The sequence below is a fragment of the Scardinius erythrophthalmus genome (assembly GCF_964197995.2).
Source record: "Scardinius erythrophthalmus genome assembly, chromosome: 5".
Lineage (NCBI taxonomy): Eukaryota > Metazoa > Chordata > Actinopteri > Cypriniformes > Leuciscidae > Scardinius > Scardinius erythrophthalmus.
In genome coordinates, this window is record NC_138225.1 from 9774745 (window position 1) to 9793850 (window position 19106).

The 19106-nt window shown below is 39.2% G+C and overlaps 1 long non-coding RNA gene across 1 annotated transcript; it reads left to right on the forward strand.

The window, feature by feature from the left end:
- Window positions 1-260: 260 nt before the first annotated feature.
- On the forward strand, window positions 261-4530 carry LOC308690765. Its single transcript, XR_014030190.1, has 4 exons — window positions 261-295; window positions 374-443; window positions 529-624; window positions 709-4530. It is a non-coding gene; the product is annotated as an uncharacterized lncRNA (long non-coding RNA).
- The last annotated feature ends 14576 nt before the right edge of the window (window positions 4531-19106 follow it).

A 19106-nucleotide genomic window follows, 5' to 3' on the forward strand; every position in this document is an offset into this window, starting at 1 on the left:
GCATGCTGACGCAGGCATAACAGCATTAAACAGCAAATTAGCTGACACACAGCACACAAGATCAAAGCCGAGAAGAAAGGAGCAAACAAGATTGCCTAAGCTCATTAAAAAAGCCTCTTTATTAGCGTCAAATTAAGAACTTTTTGCCTTTGCTAGTGTAACCGGATGAATGAGGTGATGGACATTAGTGAGCACCTATCAGCAGGTAATCCACCCTATTTAAGAGCTGGTTGGCTGTAGCCCGGGATGCGTCACGTTCGACTCCGCCTCCTTCCAGTGTTTACAGTGGCTGTAGGTATGTGTGTTAGCATATAGCAACTTCTGTTTTTAGTTTGTTTGTATGTAGGGGACTAATTATTAGTGTTGTGTTTAGCTTGTCTGTCTTCTCCGGTTTTCCTTCGGTTTGTCGCAGTGGTTGCATTTGCTGGCTGCTCGCCTTTCAGGTAGGTGTGAACTGTTGATGGAAAGCGTATTGTTTGTCTTTATTTGGGGGTTTAGGATCGGCTGATTGTGTTGAGTTATGTGCAGTGTCCCTGTAGTCTATCTGAACAGCGGATTGCATGATTTGAGTACCCGTGCCTGTGAAAGGACAAGTACATTGTGCGAATGCATCGTCTACTTCCGGTAAGTGTTATTGCGCATGTAGTTACGAGCTGAAAGTTTAGCCATTGAGGCATAAATCTTAGTGTTTCTTTGTATTTGGCTTAGGATTTTCCCTCTCGTCCGGCGATCTTGTTCTTCCTGCTGGTGCTATAAAAAGCTATTACAGCCCCGTCGATTCCTTGCTGCCAGATTAAGAGCGCATCGTATTTTCCTGCTCCACTGTCGCTACCGTGTGCAATACAAACTTTTTGCCATCTGTGAGAAGATCGTCACCCCACTGATGAGGGGGACCGTTGCTGTCTGGTTTTATTTATTATTTGTTGATTTAATGTTTCTTTTATTGAACTTTTGAGGTTAACATTTGGTGTCAAAAATGGAACACCAAACTATCTGCTTGTGAGCTCATTGCGTGAATTGAGTTTATTTATTTATTTATTTATTTATGGTCTGTGTTTACGCCTTTGTATGTTATTCGTGATTGTCTATTAATGGTGATATTATCTGCTCATGACCGTACCCTAAACATCATCCAACTGGGCTTTAGTGCAGTTGGTATGTTGAAGTTTGGTTATTAATTTTTTTTTTTGTGTGATTTTCGTTTCAGGTGCTGAGGTTCCACGGGTGGAGGATCTCTTGTGGTGGTGGTGCTTTCTTCGAATGTTTGCCGTGACACTTTTTTGAAGTCTTTGCTGTGTGTGAGTGTGCTTTTGGCAAATTAAGTTTAGTGATCCCTCCTCCCGTGGTTTGCCTCAGCCCTGTTAGTCTGTGTCTTTTTCTATGGTGTCTGTGTAACCAGTGTATGGAAAGTGTGTGTAATTATTCAAATGTGTTTTTGTTTACTTGAATGTGTTTGTAACTCAAAACCGTGTCAGTATAGCTCCAGGTTGCCTTTTTAACGTGACTACCCTGCTGCTTTACATTAAACTTTGTATAAATAAAATTTTTGTATATTTTCATATCCACGTCTCTGCCTACCTTTTATTAGAGAATCGAACCTGAGTGACCTAGTAATAGTAACTTGAGTGTTGTCCATATTTCCCGGGGCGAAATTCCCCGGGTGGCGTAGTCGAAATTCTTTCTACCTGTAATACCGCTCTTTTGCCACATTTGGCGTATAGTCGGCAGGATCTCTATTGTGTAGTGCAAAGACGTGGGTATTATTTTGTTGGTTTAGTGTTTTTGGGTATTTTGTTTGTTTTCTTTTTTTGCAGAAACCAGACAGCAGCAGTTTCTTTCAGGAGTGTGTGACAAGTAGACCTGTGAGTTTTTGTATTGGTAAGTGATCTTTCCTGATTTGTAATCATGGACGATGAACTTTTCCAGGCCTTACAATATTGCTGTCACATTGACTCTCAGCTAGTCTCGGATCAGTTGGGGCGAGTTGAGGTGCGTGGAAGTCGAACGTGTCGCATCCGGGCGGCACAAGGAAATTGGTTGCCGTCATGGCAGAGAACTTGTGTTTCACTCGTTTCTCAGTGTGTGTAGCCGTCATGGCAGAGAACTTGTGTATCACTCGTTTCTCAGTGTGTTTAGCCGTCATGGCAGAGAACTTGTGTTTCATTCGTTTCTCAGTGTGTGTGTGTAGCCGTCATGGCAGAGAACTTGTGTATCACTCGTTTCTCAGTGTGTGTAGCCGTCATGGCAGAGAACTTGTGTTTCACTCGTTTCTCAGTGTGTGTGTAGCCGTCATGGCAGAGAACTTGTGTTTCTCTCGTTTTTAGTGTGTGTAGCCGTCATGGCAGAGAACTTGTGTTTCTCTCGTTTTTAGTGTGTGTAGCCGTCATGGCAGAGAACTTGTGTTTCACTCGTTTCTCAGTGTGTGTAGCCGTCATGGCAGAGAACTTGTGCTTTACTCGTTTCTCGGTGTGTGTAGCCGTCATGGCAGAGAACTTGTGTTTCACTCGTTTCTCAGTGTGTGTAGCCGTCATGGCAGAGAACTTGTGTTTCACTCGTTTCTCGGTGTGTGTGTAGCCGTCATGGCAGAGAACTTGTGTTTCACTCGTTTCCCGGTGTGTAGCCGTCATGGGCTAGTGGTCTATCGTCGGGGCGACGATACAAAAGGTGGGGATGGATTGTAACCGGATGAATGAGGTGATGGACATTAGTGAGCACCTATCAGCAGGTAATCCACCCTATTTAAGAGCTGGTTGGCTGTAGCCCGGGATGCGTCACGTTCGACTCCGCCTCCTTCCAGTGTTTACAGTGGCTGTAGGTATGTGTGTTAGCATATAGCAACTTCTGTTTTTAGTTTGTTTGTATGTAGGGGACTAATTATTAGTGTTGTGTTTAGCTTGTCTGTCTTCTCCGGTTTTCCTTCGGTTTGTCGCAGTGGTTGCATTTGCTGGCTGCTCGCCTTTCAGGTAGGTGTGAACTGTTGATGGAAAGCGTATTGTTTGTCTTTATTTGGGGGTTTAGGATCGGCTGATTGTGTTGAGTTATGTGCAGTGTCCCTGTAGTCTATCTGAACAGCGGATTGCATGATTTGAGTACCCGTGCCTGTGAAAGGACAAGTACATTGTGCGAATGCATCGTCTACTTCCGGTAAGTGTTATTGCGCATGTAGTTACGAGCTGAAAGTTTAGCCATTGAGGCATAAATCTTAGTGTTTCTTTGTATTTGGCTTAGGATTTTCCCTCTCGTCCGGCGATCTTGTTCTTCCTGCTGGTGCTATAAAAAGCTATTACAGCCCCGTCGATTCCTTGCTGCCAGATTAAGAGCGCATCGTATTTTCCTGCTCCACTGTCGCTACCGTGTGCAATACAAACTTTTTGCCATCTGTGAGAAGATCGTCACCCCACTGATGAGGGGGACCGTTGCTGTCTGGTTTTATTTATTATTTGTTGATTTAATGTTTCTTTTATTGAACTTTTGAGGTTAACATTTGGTGTCAAAAATGGAACACCAAACTATCTGCTTGTGAGCTCATTGCGTGAATTGAGTTTATTTATTTATTTATTTATTTATGGTCTGTGTTTACGCCTTTGTATGTTATTCGTGATTGTCTATTAATGGTGATATTATCTGCTCATGACCGTACCCTAAACATCATCCAACTGGGCTTTAGTGCAGTTGGTATGTTGAAGTTTGGTTATTAATTTTTTTTTTTGTGTGATTTTCGTTTCAGGTGCTGAGGTTCCACGGGTGGAGGATCTCTTGTGGTGGTGGTGCTTTCTTCGAATGTTTGCCGTGACACTTTTTTGAAGTCTTTGCTGTGTGTGAGTGTGCTTTTGGCAAATTAAGTTTAGTGATCCCTCCTCCCGTGGTTTGCCTCAGCCCTGTTAGTCTGTGTCTTTTTCTATGGTGTCTGTGTAACCAGTGTATGGAAAGTGTGTGTAATTATTCAAATGTGTTTTTGTTTACTTGAATGTGTTTGTAACTCAAAACCGTGTCAGTATAGCTCCAGGTTGCCTTTTTAACGTGACTACCCTGCTGCTTTACATTAAACTTTGTATAAATAAAATTTTTGTATATTTTCATATCCACGTCTCTGCCTACCTTTTATTAGAGAATCGAACCTGAGTGACCTAGTAATAGTAACTTGAGTGTTGTCCATATTTCCCGGGGCGAAATTCCCCGGGTGGCGTAGTCGAAATTCTTTCTACCTGTAATACCGCTCTTTTGCCACACTAGGGACAAAGGGAAGAAAATAGAGAAGGAGAAAGAGGGACGAGGGGAAAGAGTAAAGGAGGATCGCTAGCTGCTAATCACATTATTAAAATTACTTTGAGTCCCGAGTTTGACACAGCAATCGTTTTGTGACGGAGGGAGAAAATTAACAGGATAAAAGGAGAGCTAACGGCTCACGCGGTGTGACTGATCCTGCAAGTTTAAGCTATCGGGGATTAAACAGAGACACACTGGAGATGACTGGATAAGTTAGGGAGTTATGGAGAGATAAGAAGAAAGAGTCAAAAAATCAGAGACAGACAAGACAAAAAAATTATAAAAAGAGGGAGAAGAGAGCATGACCTGGAAAAAGGATAGTGCTCTATCTCTTAACTTCCAGAGGAAACTTTTATTGCTATTTCATAGCTCAGGAGACATGATGGAGTTCTCTGTTGCTCAGTTAAAGTGAAAGTTACTTCTGTCATTCTTTATTCATGCTCATGTCATTGAAAACCCGACTGCTGGTATTTTTTTCTGCGGAACTCAAAGCAGATTTTTCAAGATTTTTTTAAAAATTCTTTATATGAAATAGGTCATAGTGACCACATCTGTCAAAAATAAATAAACAAATAAATAAATAAATAAAATAAATTTAAAAAAGTAAGAGCAAAGCATCATAAAAGTACATATGCACAATATTCAGTGTATTCAGGCTTTGGTTGATGAACAGACTGAAACTTAGCTATTCACTAACTGTTCACCTACACTGAAGCTCTGGAATTTTATTTGCCACATTCAGATCCAAAAATGTTTTTTCACACCAGATTTATCACACAAGTGAGGAAATATGTGTAAAGGAGAGTGAGATTTTAGAGCTGAATAATTGGCATACAGTAAATAATAACGACTAGTTATTAGGAACTTTAATCAACAGCTGCTGATGGAACGGCAACGGCTGCCGGAAGTCAACTGTTAACTGCCGTAGCTAAACAACACAAAAATAACTAAGCAACAGTAAAGAGGACAGCGTAGGGGATAATTTAATCATCTGACAAAATACAAAAAAAGAAAGTGATTTTAAAAAGCAAGAGAATGGTTGCTTTTGGCATTTAATGATATATAGAAACAATTACAATGCCACATATCATAAAACATAACATTAACTTTCTTAATCTGTCACATGGTAAAGACTAGCTGTTCTCCCATAGTAGACGGTAAGAGTAGAACGTCGCGAAGTAGCAGTTAAAGTCGTGCATGCGCAAGAGAACGACAGAATGCTGTTGCGTTCCACCAGAGGCTGTTGCTTAATGACCCTATTGTACGGCATTCACAATACTTGGTACTATAGGGCACAAGTCATATGGACTACTTTGATTATGCGTTTTGCATATTTTAGATCTTTACAGATGTGGTCACGTCACTATGAATTGTTGCATGAAAAAGAGTTCTAAAAATTCTAGTAGTTGGGTTTGGAATGACAGTGAGCAAAAGTTCATTCTTATTTTGGAGGTCTCCTACAATGGGTTTACATGCATACAAGGTCAAAAAACACTTACATTGTCTCATAATATACATTGCAGCGTAATTTTTTCTCTCACAGTGTCTGAAGGGGTTTGATAAAGGATTCAGTCTCTCTAAACTCCTCCTTTCCAAGAGTCTACTCTGCTCTGATTGGTCAGATAGCCCAGACTGTCATGATTGATCTACGGCTCTATGAAAAGGTCATTACCATATTTGAATTTTAGCTCTGGATGCTTCCTCGGCACTTAATACACAGTGATGCGAAAAGTAACAATGGCGGCGGTTTTACTGTGTCAATACGAGCCCGAGTCCTAATCCTTTGGAAGTGCATGCAAAGTGGATTTGAAAAAAGCATTCTATGGCACGTTAAATATAGTCTCAGATGTTTTGCCTAAATTTACTGCAAAAAGCATATTTAACAATATTACTGTTTTTACTGCATTTTTTGAATAACTAAATGCAGCCTTGGTGAGCATAAGAGACAGAAAAACATTAAAAGATTGTACTGCTTCCTAACTATGACAGTACTAAAGAAATGTTCAAACTCCAAAAATCTCTGACATCAAACTGCAAACTTTATCTAGGCAAATTAGAGTTTATAATACTGCTATAGAATCTTTTTCTGGCTTGCTCACAGGGGGGTTGAAACAAAGGCATTATTTTCTTTTCCTTTTATCTTCTTTATTTCTCAATTTTTTTGTAAAGCTGCTTTGGAAGAAAGTTTATTATAATAAAAAGCACAATACAAAAATATTTAATCTAGACATTATTTCAGTCTTGTTCTCAGGAGAAGAAGCAAAGAATTAGAAGACTTCACATGACTCAACACACCTCTCAACAGAAGCATCATGCTTTATCTTGAACTCCATTAGAAACATGTTGCAGAGAACATCAAAGAGGTTGCTAAAGTAGCAAGAACGCGCGAGCGAAGAAAAAGGTATTTATTGTCTTCAGGCATGCATCTTTTTTTTTAATGTTATGATAATAATAATAATTCATTACATTTATATAGCACTTTTCTCTGCACTCAAAGCACTTTACATGGAAGGGGGAATCTCCTCAACCACCAGCAATGTGCAGCATCCACCTGGATGATGCGACGGCAGCCATGCGCCAGAACACCCACCACACACCAGCCTACTGGTGGAGAGGAGACAGAGTGATGAAGCCAATTATATATATATATATATATATATATATATATATATATATATATATATATATATATATATATATATATATATATATATATATATATATATATATATATTATATATAGATATATAGGGATGATTAGGAGGCCATGATGGACAGAGGCCGCAAATTTGCCCAGGATGCCAGGGGTTGCACCCCTACTCTTTCGAAAGACATCCTGGGATTTTTGTGACCACAGAGAGTCAGGACCTCGGTTTAACGTCTCATCTGAAGGACGGTGCTCTCTGACAGTATAGTGTCCCCATCACTATACTGGGGCGTTAGGATCACACAGACCACAGGATGACCGCCCCCTGCTGGCCTCACTAACACCTCTTCCAGCAGCAACCTGGTTTTCCCAGAGGGTCTCCCATCCAGGTACTAACCAGGCTCAACCCTGCTTAGCTTCAGTGGGCAACCAGTCTTGGGATACAGGGTGATATGGCCGCTGGCTATGTTTTTGAAAAACTATGAAATGTTTTTGACATTGTATTCTATAAGAACAATCAATGCATCTAGCCAAAATCCTCTCAGTCTCTATCTTGTTTTAAAATGTTATCACTGACTGCACTTGACAAGGTCAACAGCGCATGGGTTCAAAGTTAAAATCATTTGGCCTTGGAGTTCACTAGTAATGCGCACAACATGGCAGCTTGGGTCAGAAGTTATATTCGTAGTTTTAATATATATATATAGTACCATGATATTCCTCTGTTTGCCCTTTTTTATATATTTCATTGTTTTCCTGTCTAGTCTTCTCCATCATGGTTATAAAAGAATGATTGAGCGAAGATTTCTCACGAGAGAGGACAGAGAAACAATGGGGAAAAGCACAGTCAGGAATCCCCAGGTGACTCACAACCTGCCCACCCGCCCGAAGAGAAGAAAACCAAAAAGAGGCACAAAGAAGAGAGGTATTTGACAATGCTGTGCATGAGTGTGTATGTGTGTGTGTGTCAGATGAAAGACAGCTCAGTGAAATTGAAGCCACTGTGTATGGGACACCATGCGGAAGCCTGCTCACTGTGTTATGGGCCAATTATATTAAGGTTTTCATTTCCCAATATTACACACTGTAGAAGCCCCATCAGAATGAAAATAAGGTGTGTTTACACAGATCAAAAAAAATGAGCAAAAAAAAAAATAACTTCAGGAAAAAATAAATACTAAATTAAATTTCTTTCACGTATGGAAGCAATAAGCAGTCACAAGTCCATAAAATGAAGGCTTACAAAAACAACCACAATGGGGGTTATGCGCAACAAACTTATTGCAACAACATATAACATATAACAACTTATAACAAACCTAAAACAGGTTACATCGCTTCCGGTTCAGGTCGACTCTTTATGTGCTTCATTAAATATAGAGCCGTTTTACTAAAGATGACTTCAAAGGACCGAGCAAATCAGAGCATAATCTGTGTCCATCACATATGCAGATTGATATCTAAGGTTTTCTTTTTTTTTACTTTTCTTCTTCTCACAAACTTTATAACTCATAAAACGCCAACAATAAAAAGAACTAGCAGCTGATTACCTTAATGTCCATAGATATCGTCGTCAGTTCGTCGGCTACTGCTGTTAACACTAACTCCAAGAAGACGATGCAATGAGACCTGTTTTCCTGTTTCAGCAAAAAAAAGGCCTATTCATAATTCATATAACGTATCATACAGCAGCATTAGCAAATAAACAACATCTAAACTACTCCTCTTACTAAAATGGCACGCATTAAATGGGAAAATTACATGGAAGAAGCCTAAACAAAACAAAAATACTGTGTAACATTAATCTCTACTTCTGAACTGAAAAAACAATGAAAATCATCTATTAGCCAATTGTAAAAAACTTTAAATCTGTTGTCTATTCATTCATACATGCATGCTGCCTTAATGTTATTGAAATGCTACTGCAGTACATAGCCTACATATTAAAATAACTTGTAAAAGCATTAATTACCAGCCCACTTTGTTAGTATGATTGTTTTGAGGTCTAATTTAACAATAGCATTCACACTGCAGATGTGTTGCAGGAACGATGAAAAAGCCTACATCGATCGTTACAGTCTATTTTTGATGTGCTGCACGTGCTATATTAATGCGATAGCTTGAAAGTTTGAATCAAATTTAATGAATCGTCATCGTTCAAAGTTGTGAGTTCGCAACTGGCTCCCAAGTTGAATGGCGTTCTCGTTTTTCTGTCCATTTTGAAATGAACCATTGTGATAGGCATGTCAGAGACATCTCTCATCCGTTTACTGACTGTTTTTTAATTAATATGACAACATGTCAGTAAACAGATGAGCGATGTCTCTGACATGCCTATCACAATGGTTAATTTAATTAAAGGTGGGCTACATATCTGTCTATCTATAAATTACAGGAACGTCTTTCTGTCTGTCTGATTGTCTGTGTGTGTGTGTGTGTGTGTGTGTGTGTGTGTGTGTGTGTGTGTGTGTGTGTGTGTGTGCCTGTTATTCGCATATCTCTCGAACCGTTATTCCAATGGATATCAAACTTGACAGGTGTCTTGCTACGGGCATGAGTAAGTACAGTGCCAAGTTAGATGTTGTTTGGATTAGAAATGCAAAATATATCTGTATATATATCGGTAAAAGAAGCACACATTGGCTTTTGCTACTCTAGCCGCTGGCCACTCCCCCTCTCACAATGACACTGAGTGAACACAGCGCAGGACCAGAGGCCACTCCCCCTCTCACACACACACTGAGTGGACACAGCGCAGGACCAGAGACAGAGAGGGTCGAAGAAAGCAGCGGAGCTTAAGTAGCGTTTTCTCTGAGTTCACCGTGTAGCTTGTTCCCTGAATCGTCGCACTTATTCATTTGTGGGGGTTAACTGAATCTGTAAGTCAGCTACACTGTTTACTTCTGAATATTATATTTTATTCTGGTGCGCTTAACGTTATCGCTACTGTATAATAGTAGCCTATGCTATTCACCAACTAAACATATCCTATTCAATGCGTTCACAGTCTCTTTCACGGCCATCATTTGTAGTAGCCTATTCACAAACTCTTTGCTCAAGCGTAGCGTTTTCTCGGAGTTCACTGTGTAGCCTGCTCCCTCAATCGTGTAGTTCAATTTTCCATATTTATTGTATATCATTATGTCAGTATCAGTATTTGCTTTCTACCATGCACAAATAAAAATGTCACTGAACTTTTGTTGTGTATAATTGTAACAATGAGCATTTAAACACACCAAACCCACAATTACTAAAAACACACACAAAAACTGATTTTGCATGGGCACTTTGCACTAGTATTTACAATTAGGCCTACAACAATGTTTTGTTGTAATAGGCTAAATAGGCCAAATATCAATATAAATAATGTCTTTTTAAAACATTATATGTATATTATATTTAAGAAAATATTAGGCTATTACTGTTTAGTATACCATGTGTGAGACTTAAATGTAAGGTTGAATTATTGGGAAACTTTGTGTGGGACTAGTCAACAAACAGGCAGAAAAACATTTTTAAAAAACATATTTACAGTATCTGGCACAAATCAGGATCATCAGTGCAACATCATTAATTTGGAGCTAATTTATACTAAATAAAATTATAAATAAAACATCATATAGCCTATTTAACTAAAATATACTTTTTAATTTAACACATATTTTTACTAAGCAATTCTGTAATATGTCTTTGTAAAAAAAAAAAACAATTAGGCTCCTAAATGTTTCATGTTTCATTTCAGTACAGCACTGACCTATGCCATCACAGTGAGATCAGACAAGACATCTGGAAGGGTTGGAGATTCGACTCCATTAAAAGCGCACTGAATGAGGAAAGAGATAATTACTGCAACAAACAAAATTAAAGAAGGCGTGCCACTCTGTGCATCTCCACGAACTCACAAACACAGATATACACAGATAAACTTACTCCACCATTCTCCGCAAGTTCTTGCTTTGCGCACACTCACACAAGCATGCACACTTGTACATCTATCTTTGTGAGGGCATTAATTGACAAAATGCAATCTCTAGCTCCTTACCTTAACCCTACCCATCAACCCGAATTTTTAATACAATTTTGATTTTGATCTTCAGGTCCAGATTTTGATATTCATTGGCCCCAAAATGTATTTTGTGCATTTGGACACATTTAAAATATATGAATTCCATTGCATTAGATTAAAGAAAATAAAAAATGTCTACTTTTTTCTAATTTTCTAAAGTGGCTCCTGCAAACAAATTATGCTAGGCAAATGTTTTTTTGTGAAGTATTCCATATATTGAATATTCCAAATAAGAATGGTCATATGGTGACTTTAAGGCACTTATCTAACTTAACACAGCACAGTTCATTACAGTGTTAGGGGCCGCTCACATATCGCGTCTTTTGCGCGCGCAAGTTCGTTATTTCAAATGTAGCCGAGCGGTATGCGCGCTCAAAATGGAAGCGACGCGGTCGCGGTGCGACGCGCTCGTTTTTTCCAAGCGCGTCCGCGCCGCATCGAGATAAAAACATCTCAACTTTTCAGAATGCCGCAAGCGCACCGCAGGTCACGTGACAAGAACCAAAGCTTAGCAACGACAGACGCCTCCGGAGCGCAACCACCCGAGCGCTTTGGAAAAAAGGACAACGCGGCGCGCCTAGCGTTTTCGACGCGTTTTTGGGCGCGATATGTGAGCGGCCCCTTAGTCTTGAGGGATTCTTCTTCAGAGAACAACAACTTCTCTCACTGTTCTCCTCTCACAGGGCTGGATATGAGAATATCTGCTAAAGCAGTTTATAATGAACTACAGAGTCTACGCTTTAAAGGAACCTCATGAGAGATAATCATTCACAACAGATGTGATATGTGAACCCAAAGCAAATACAAACAAACACAAGGATATTTCTGAAAGCAAACAGACACAAACAGAACAAGGAAGTCACGCCACAAAAGCACATGACCCACAGAGAAAATTAGGTCAGATATTCCAGACATTGTGATATAGGATTCCAATAGCATCTATAGGATACTGCAAAGATTATTACTCGTCTCACCCCAGTGAGGTCCCTAGATCAATGTAGATGGACTTTATTGATCTTTACTGTAGGTCAATGTATGTGATGATTGGCTAAGGAAAAATGCAGATTGATCAATACAAATACATGGCTGAATAACCAAGTTTCTAGCGTCAAGTATAGCCTATTTTTTTCTGTCCTCATTTAAAGTGGAAATGCTGCACCGTTGGACAGTCTTAACCATTCAGAACATGTTTGATCTCAGTGTACATCAAAGATGTAGGGGAGACTGGAGATGGTTGTAACATGGGCTGAGTTGTAACACTGTTATATTAACCACTTTGAAATTAGATACAGAGATGAAATCTCTATCAATCTGTACAGCCATGATTTTCTGAAGTTGAGTAGAAGTTATGTCTGCATATACAAATATAAGGACTTTAAAAGACAAAAACAAATTTGAGATAGAAAAACTAAAATGTTTTTTCATTATAAGTTAATCTGGGATCAGGTTAATGAATATTAAATGACAAAATTGGTATTATCAGCTAAAACTCTTTATTAAATCTCACATATGCTAGCGTTCAAAAGTTTGGGATTAGTCTCTTATGCTTACCAATGCTGCATTTATTTGATTAAAAATACAGTGAAAAAAACTAATAGTGTGAAATATTATTAGGATTTAAAATAACTTTTTTATTTGAATATATTTTAAAAATGTAATTCATTCCTGTGAGGAACAGTTGAATTTTCAGCATCATTACTCCAGTCTTCAGTGTCACATGATCCTTTAGAAATCATTTTAATATACTGATTTGCTGCTCAAGAAACATTTTTTATTTTTTATTAATTTTCAAAACAGTTGTGCTGCTTAAAATTCTTGGAGAAACTGTGTTTATTTTTTTTTTTCAGAATCCTTTGATCAATAGAAAGTTCAAAAGAACAGCGTTTATTTGAAATATAAATCTTTATTGTCACTTTTGATTCAAATGAATGCATCCTTCCTTCTAAAATTATACTGTAATAAAAAAAAATCACATTGAACCCAAACTTTTGAACAGTAATGTATATTACTTCCCTATTTATTTTTGGACCCAATAAATCCCATAAATTCAGTGTATAAGCCATTTGACTGTGAACATGACTAATATGCACACAAGTGCTCAATATCGGTTGTTGTGTTATTATTATTAACTTGTGTTTTATTTATTTTAACTTTCCCAAATTACTGAAAATTTGTTATATTTTTGAATTAAAATTCTTAAAAAGAAATTGGGGTGGAGATCCGAGTTTGATGGAGGTTTATATAAAAATAATTTTGAAAAGTCAATTTTATCAACAAAATAGATGCATGAACTAAATTGGAACAAATTGTGTCTACTAGTGTTGCAATCTCATCACCTCTTTTGTACTTGACACAAATTTAGTTAAAGGGATACTTCAGGATTTAGCATTAAGCTTTGTATTAGTAGAAAACCTGTAGTATTTTCGAATTACCATGCTTTCCACCCTCATATCCCCCTGAGACAAGAGATTTATGTATTTTTTGTCTGGAAAAAATCCTCCGATGACGCAAAAATCGTCATTTTGCGTCATCGGAGGATTTTTTGGCCAGAGGTTAAAGACTACAGCCAGTAGATGGCGTTGTTCCGCATATTTTCAGCCCGCCCATAGAGGGTGGGATCTCACTCACAGAATGTACACAGTATCAGCCGTCTTTCTTTGGAAGCTAAGCTAGCAGGCTCTTGTTCTGTGGAGAAAGCTGAATAGTTGGAGAAAGCTGAGTAAGTAGGGGTTACCATCTTCCTTTTCCCCGACTTGTCCGGCGGGCGAGAGATCGTTCAAAATGTCCGGGATTCAGCTTTTGCGTTCTGCGGTCGCCATTCATTGTTTACATGCACACCTTTTGTTTCAATCTAACTGAATTCATGCGATTGGTGAATCTGAATGTAGTGTTTACATGAACGCTAAACAAGTGATCGGTTGATGTGCGTTTTACCCTTTCTAAGAAAATTCCTGCTCCTCCGTGAGAGATGGGAGACCCGGCGCGTCTCAGTAATGACGCCACCGGCCTTGCGCCGTTCTCCCGCGGCCGTCAGCCTCATCCTGCTCGCCACAGTAAACATGATGAATGAATGGCGACTGTAGAACACAAAAGCCAAATCCCGGACATTTTGGGCGATCTCTAGAGATCCCTGGCAAACTCATCACGTAGGCTAAGTTAGCCTTGTTGTTTTCAACTGCGCACTCTTACCGGTAGGCGTGGCCTCCTAAGGCAGCGAAGCAAGTGCATTCTGGGAGTTGTTGTCTTTCATCCACATAAGCCAAAAATACATTTTCTGGCTTTTCTCAGTCTAGAAAGCTAGACCTATTTTAAATACACATTCATCTTCCCAGAGGTGAAGTATCCCTTTAATGGTTGTAGACTGTAGATAACTCTGACGGATTGTAGAGTTAAAGCTCCAGTATGTGACTTTGGTATTTGACCACAAGAGGGCGCAGTTTCCAACAATAACAAAGGCGAAGCTTGATGACGCTATGAAGGAGGTGACGATGGGAGATGTGGTTTATAATGCGTTTTCACCATCTAGCGATGTATCTAAATGGAATTAATGAATCATGATCACGGATGAGGTAATTTATTCGTTTTTGTATTACCTGTATGTCTTATCGTATTATTTTATGTCATCATAATTAATGAACTGCAAGGGACGTGAAATGTTATGCTATATTAGGCTATCCCGTTACAACATACAGCTATTTGTCAAATGATTTGTTTGGTTAATGTTGTGCAGTTTTACGTTTTTTTATGGTTAATGCCGTGTTGTTTAACGTGTTCAAACCAATATCTAAAAGTAAATTTGAACGAACATTTGCAAGTAATGACTAAATATTTTTTTTAACATCATCTCCGATTGTAATTGTACTGCCATAATCTCGGTCACCACACGTGATAAAAAGCCTTACCAAAGTACAAAGAGCAATATAACTTTGTTTATAAGTGCTATTATTGACAGTTGCATGTCTTACCTGTCTCAATACACTCGCGAGAGAGTCTCTGACAAGTCCAGACGCGCAGCTCTCTCCATCTCGAAAACGCCTGCCGATATTTATCCGGGTTTTATTCCTCCGTTTGTCACACAGTCCGTGACTCCGCGTGTATCCGAATATGGACGCTTTCGTTTTGTTGGCACTTCAATACTCGCCAAAGAGTTCGTGATCCATAACAGCTATAACCGTACAGTCTATGGCTATAACGCTTTAACCACCACTTCCGCATTTTACCATGCGATATTCCGGTGATGTGGGTCATATTTTTTATTTTATTCCTTTTTTAATTCTTTGTCAGATGTCTTTATTGTTTATTGTGATAAGAAAAAAACCTCAATAAAGTTGTAAAAAAAAAAAAAAATCCGGTGTGGTGGAATATCCTATCACATGGTCCACACCGGAAAGAAGGATAGAGAGAGCGGACATTGCGTCACTGAGGCGCGACATTTCTTTTCCGGGACGGCCAGTTATTTAAAATCGGAATTTCTCTGAAATAAAAAATCTTTGGAGACTTTTGAGATATTGTAAGTACATAACTGGAGGAAATATATCACACTGTGCAAGTTATTTTTGGAAATTTTATTACAAAATCCCTACATATTGGAGCTTTAAGGCTTATATATCAAAACAGCTTTAATTTGTAGCAAATGTTGGAAAAATATATCTAAGTTTGAGATAAACTGTACAAAAAAACAAACATGACTTTCTGTCCTCTTTTAATTTAAAGTTGCCCAAAAAATAAAGTTAGTTTAAAACAAAACAACATAGTTTTAAAACCCCTTCACATCCACTTGGAATATATTTTAGAGCTATTCTGTAATTTACCACAGAGGGGAGTTTTTAAAAGAACGAACATTTCCATTCATGTTATTCTTAGGCTGTACTCTAAGGGCTGAAATAAAACGGTGCAGGCTGCCTTCCTCCGGATGGACTTCATATGAGCGCACACACACACACACACACACACACACACACACACACACACACACACACACACACACACACAGTTCAAAGCCTCTGACTCACTGCTCTTTTCTGCCAAGCTTACACTACAGCTATTGTGAAGAGTAAACTCTTGGGGGCAAGATCCTTCTCTCACACACACACATAGACATGATTATCTCATTCTGCATCACATCATTATCCCTAATGCATACAGTATGAGCTTTTCAACAGCCCGAGCCACCGTGAAAGCCAGAAGTTTCGGGAGCACCTGCTGACAAACACACACTCATGCAGAGACGCTGAGAGGGGGAGGGGAACTCTGGGATACTGGAAGAAAGGAAGCAAAGCACCCTGAGATTTAGTTACGAGCAACCTGAGAACTGTGGGGGATGTATGTGTGTGAGAGAGATTAAAGGAGAAAAAGGAGTGTCTGACAAATGGAGTGAATAAGGGAGGATAGGTAGGTGAGTAATAGAAAATGAAAAGAGAGCATGGAGGAAGTAATTATATTAAAGTGGACAAGAGAAATACATTTGTAAAAAAGACAGGAAGTTGTAGTGAGAAATCAATGTTAAAATAATAGTTATTTTAATGGTTCTTTGAAGCACCTTCTTGTCAAGACAAGAGTCTGTTATCTGCTATTGCCTATGTGTTTTTTTGGAAGTTCATATTTGTACAATCTCAATCTGTAAACAGAGAAAAGCTGAAGCCCATGGTTTCAGTACATATGTTTTTTGGATTTTTTTCTGTTTTCAAAACCAGATTTGAGCATGTGCCAATCAGTTGAGTTAAAATGACTTTAAAAGTGACTCTAATAAGTAAATGCCAACAGATCACATTAAAAAATAGTTAATAACAATTAACAATTATTAACAAAAGTTAGGCGACGGTGGCAAGGAACCCAAACTAGATCAGGAGACAGAAATGAAAAAAACAAACAAACAAAAAAACAGGCTGTGTCGGAAGGGCCAGTTCTCCTTAGGCCAAATGAATAAAACGGTATGATTATGATTCCAGGTCAGATTGTGGAATAATATCGCTCAAAATATTTCATCCAGCTCCTTCAACTTGAAGATCAGACAAAACCACTCCAGCATTCGGTGTGAGGGAGTTGAAGCTGGTCATAAGCTGGTGTGGAGGACTTGTCAGGTTCTCGTGGTCTTCGCTGTGGTCTTTATGGCTCGTCTTTATCATGGACATTCAGGGCTTGTTGTGGTTGTAGTTAAAGATTATGAAGGCACATGAACTGAACAAAAATAATAATGATGTGCACGGATAAATCATTTATAATAAATACTGCAATATTCCATTAAAAAAGTAAGAATTGCCCATTTTGATTTCATGGTGACTTTAAAAGACAGAGATAGAGATTTGAGTGCATATTCACTTCCCTGGCCAGTGTTCACATGTTAACTAGTATTCAGTACACCACTCGCACTGTAGGTCTGTTGGTTGGGATTCTGGGATTGAGAGAGGAAGTGTGCCAGCACTGGTGTGGTCACTGCGGTTACAATCCTGCTCAGCCTACCAGTCTTACCCAGGTCCTTGAGTATATGTGTGTGTGTTTATAAAGCTTAGATAAAGACATGCAAAAAATAAATTACAATTGGCTTGTTCCCAAACTACTTCTCTCGTCTCCTCTTTTCCCACACATACTGTTGAAGAGATCAGTGCCAGTGAGCATTTGGAATTAGATGACTCAAATTTTCCTTTCTGAAGATCCTCTTGGGTTGATTAGCTCAGCGTGTGTGCATGTGTGCAAGCCACAGGGCAGCAAACAGGCCAATGTAATACTGTGCCTCCAAACCCCAGGGTACAACTAACAGAGGTTTGTTTTATTCTCTCTCACACACACACACACACACACGTTCGTTCACACATGCGCGTTCTCGTGAAGGGGTAGGGCTGTCTCGATTCTCTTTTGGTTGGAGGGGTAGGGGTAAGGGGAAGGGCCAGATAGCCCTTGAAACGAAGATTTTTCGGGACCACACTTCAAACGAAGGTGTATGAGAAATGTACCTGCATACACCGGCTACAGAGGCAACATGACTGCCAATAAGCATTTTCTTTATGTCACATTCAATCTTGTGTTTACGCTCATGTTCTTCAAAGAAACGGTTGCAAAAAAAATCGTTAAAGTTCGTTAACAATATGACGCGTGTAAAAAGCAAAAGTTTGAAGCGAAGTGGACGCGCGAATGAGGCGAATTCGCGTCCACCGCTCCGCGCTAAACGCCTCATTTGCGCCGCAAGACCTCCAGACGCGCGTAAACGCGTCTTAACATTGAAATCACTCGCACCAGACGCTCTATTCGCGTTTGGTGTGAACGCAGCATTATTAGGCGTCGAAGATATCGTCATCTCCGTTGTTTTCTGCAAACTTCAGAAGAAAAATGCAAAAAAAATAGCTGTAACTCACGCAAGACTACAGCTGACGACGGCATCTTGGAAGTTTGTGATAAACATTGGCGCATCTCCTGTGACGTAGGCGCTAGCGACGATGTACAGTATAATGACATGTAACGGTGTAGTAGTGGTGTCTCATTTCTTAGGGGAATATTTTCACCCCTACGCCTTGACACTCTGTTTCAAGGGGCAAGGGTAAGGGGTAGGCGAAGGGTTAGGGGTAGGCGAAGGGTTAGGGGTAGGCGAAGGGGTATAAAATAGAATTGGGATTGAGCCTAAATCTACTCATCACACAAAACTTTCAGAATTTTTACATTTTCAAAAGAATATAATTTAGTATGTTGGGTTTTATGGGGGCATTCCATAGACATAATGTTTTTTTATACCGTACCAACTGTAAATTCTATCCCCTTACACAAACCCTAACCTACCCATCACAGAAAAATATGTGCATTTTTACATTTTCTAATATTTTTTACATCACTTGGTATGATTTATAAGCTGTTTTCCTCATGGGTACCAAAAATGCCCCCACATGGACAAGGATTTCAGATATTGCCATCTTTGTGGGGACATTTTGTCCCCATAATATGGGGTTTACCAGGAGACCCGCACACATACACACATGCACACACGCCGCGTGCACACACACACACTTCAGTAAACACAATAGTTCTCAAAGCACCTAAATGATTCAATTTTCCTAAGGTAAGCTCTAGAGGAACTGCACTGGGCTGGTGTGAATATTCTGCAGTAAACTGGGTTGTGTTATACTTGTAATGTCTCATTTT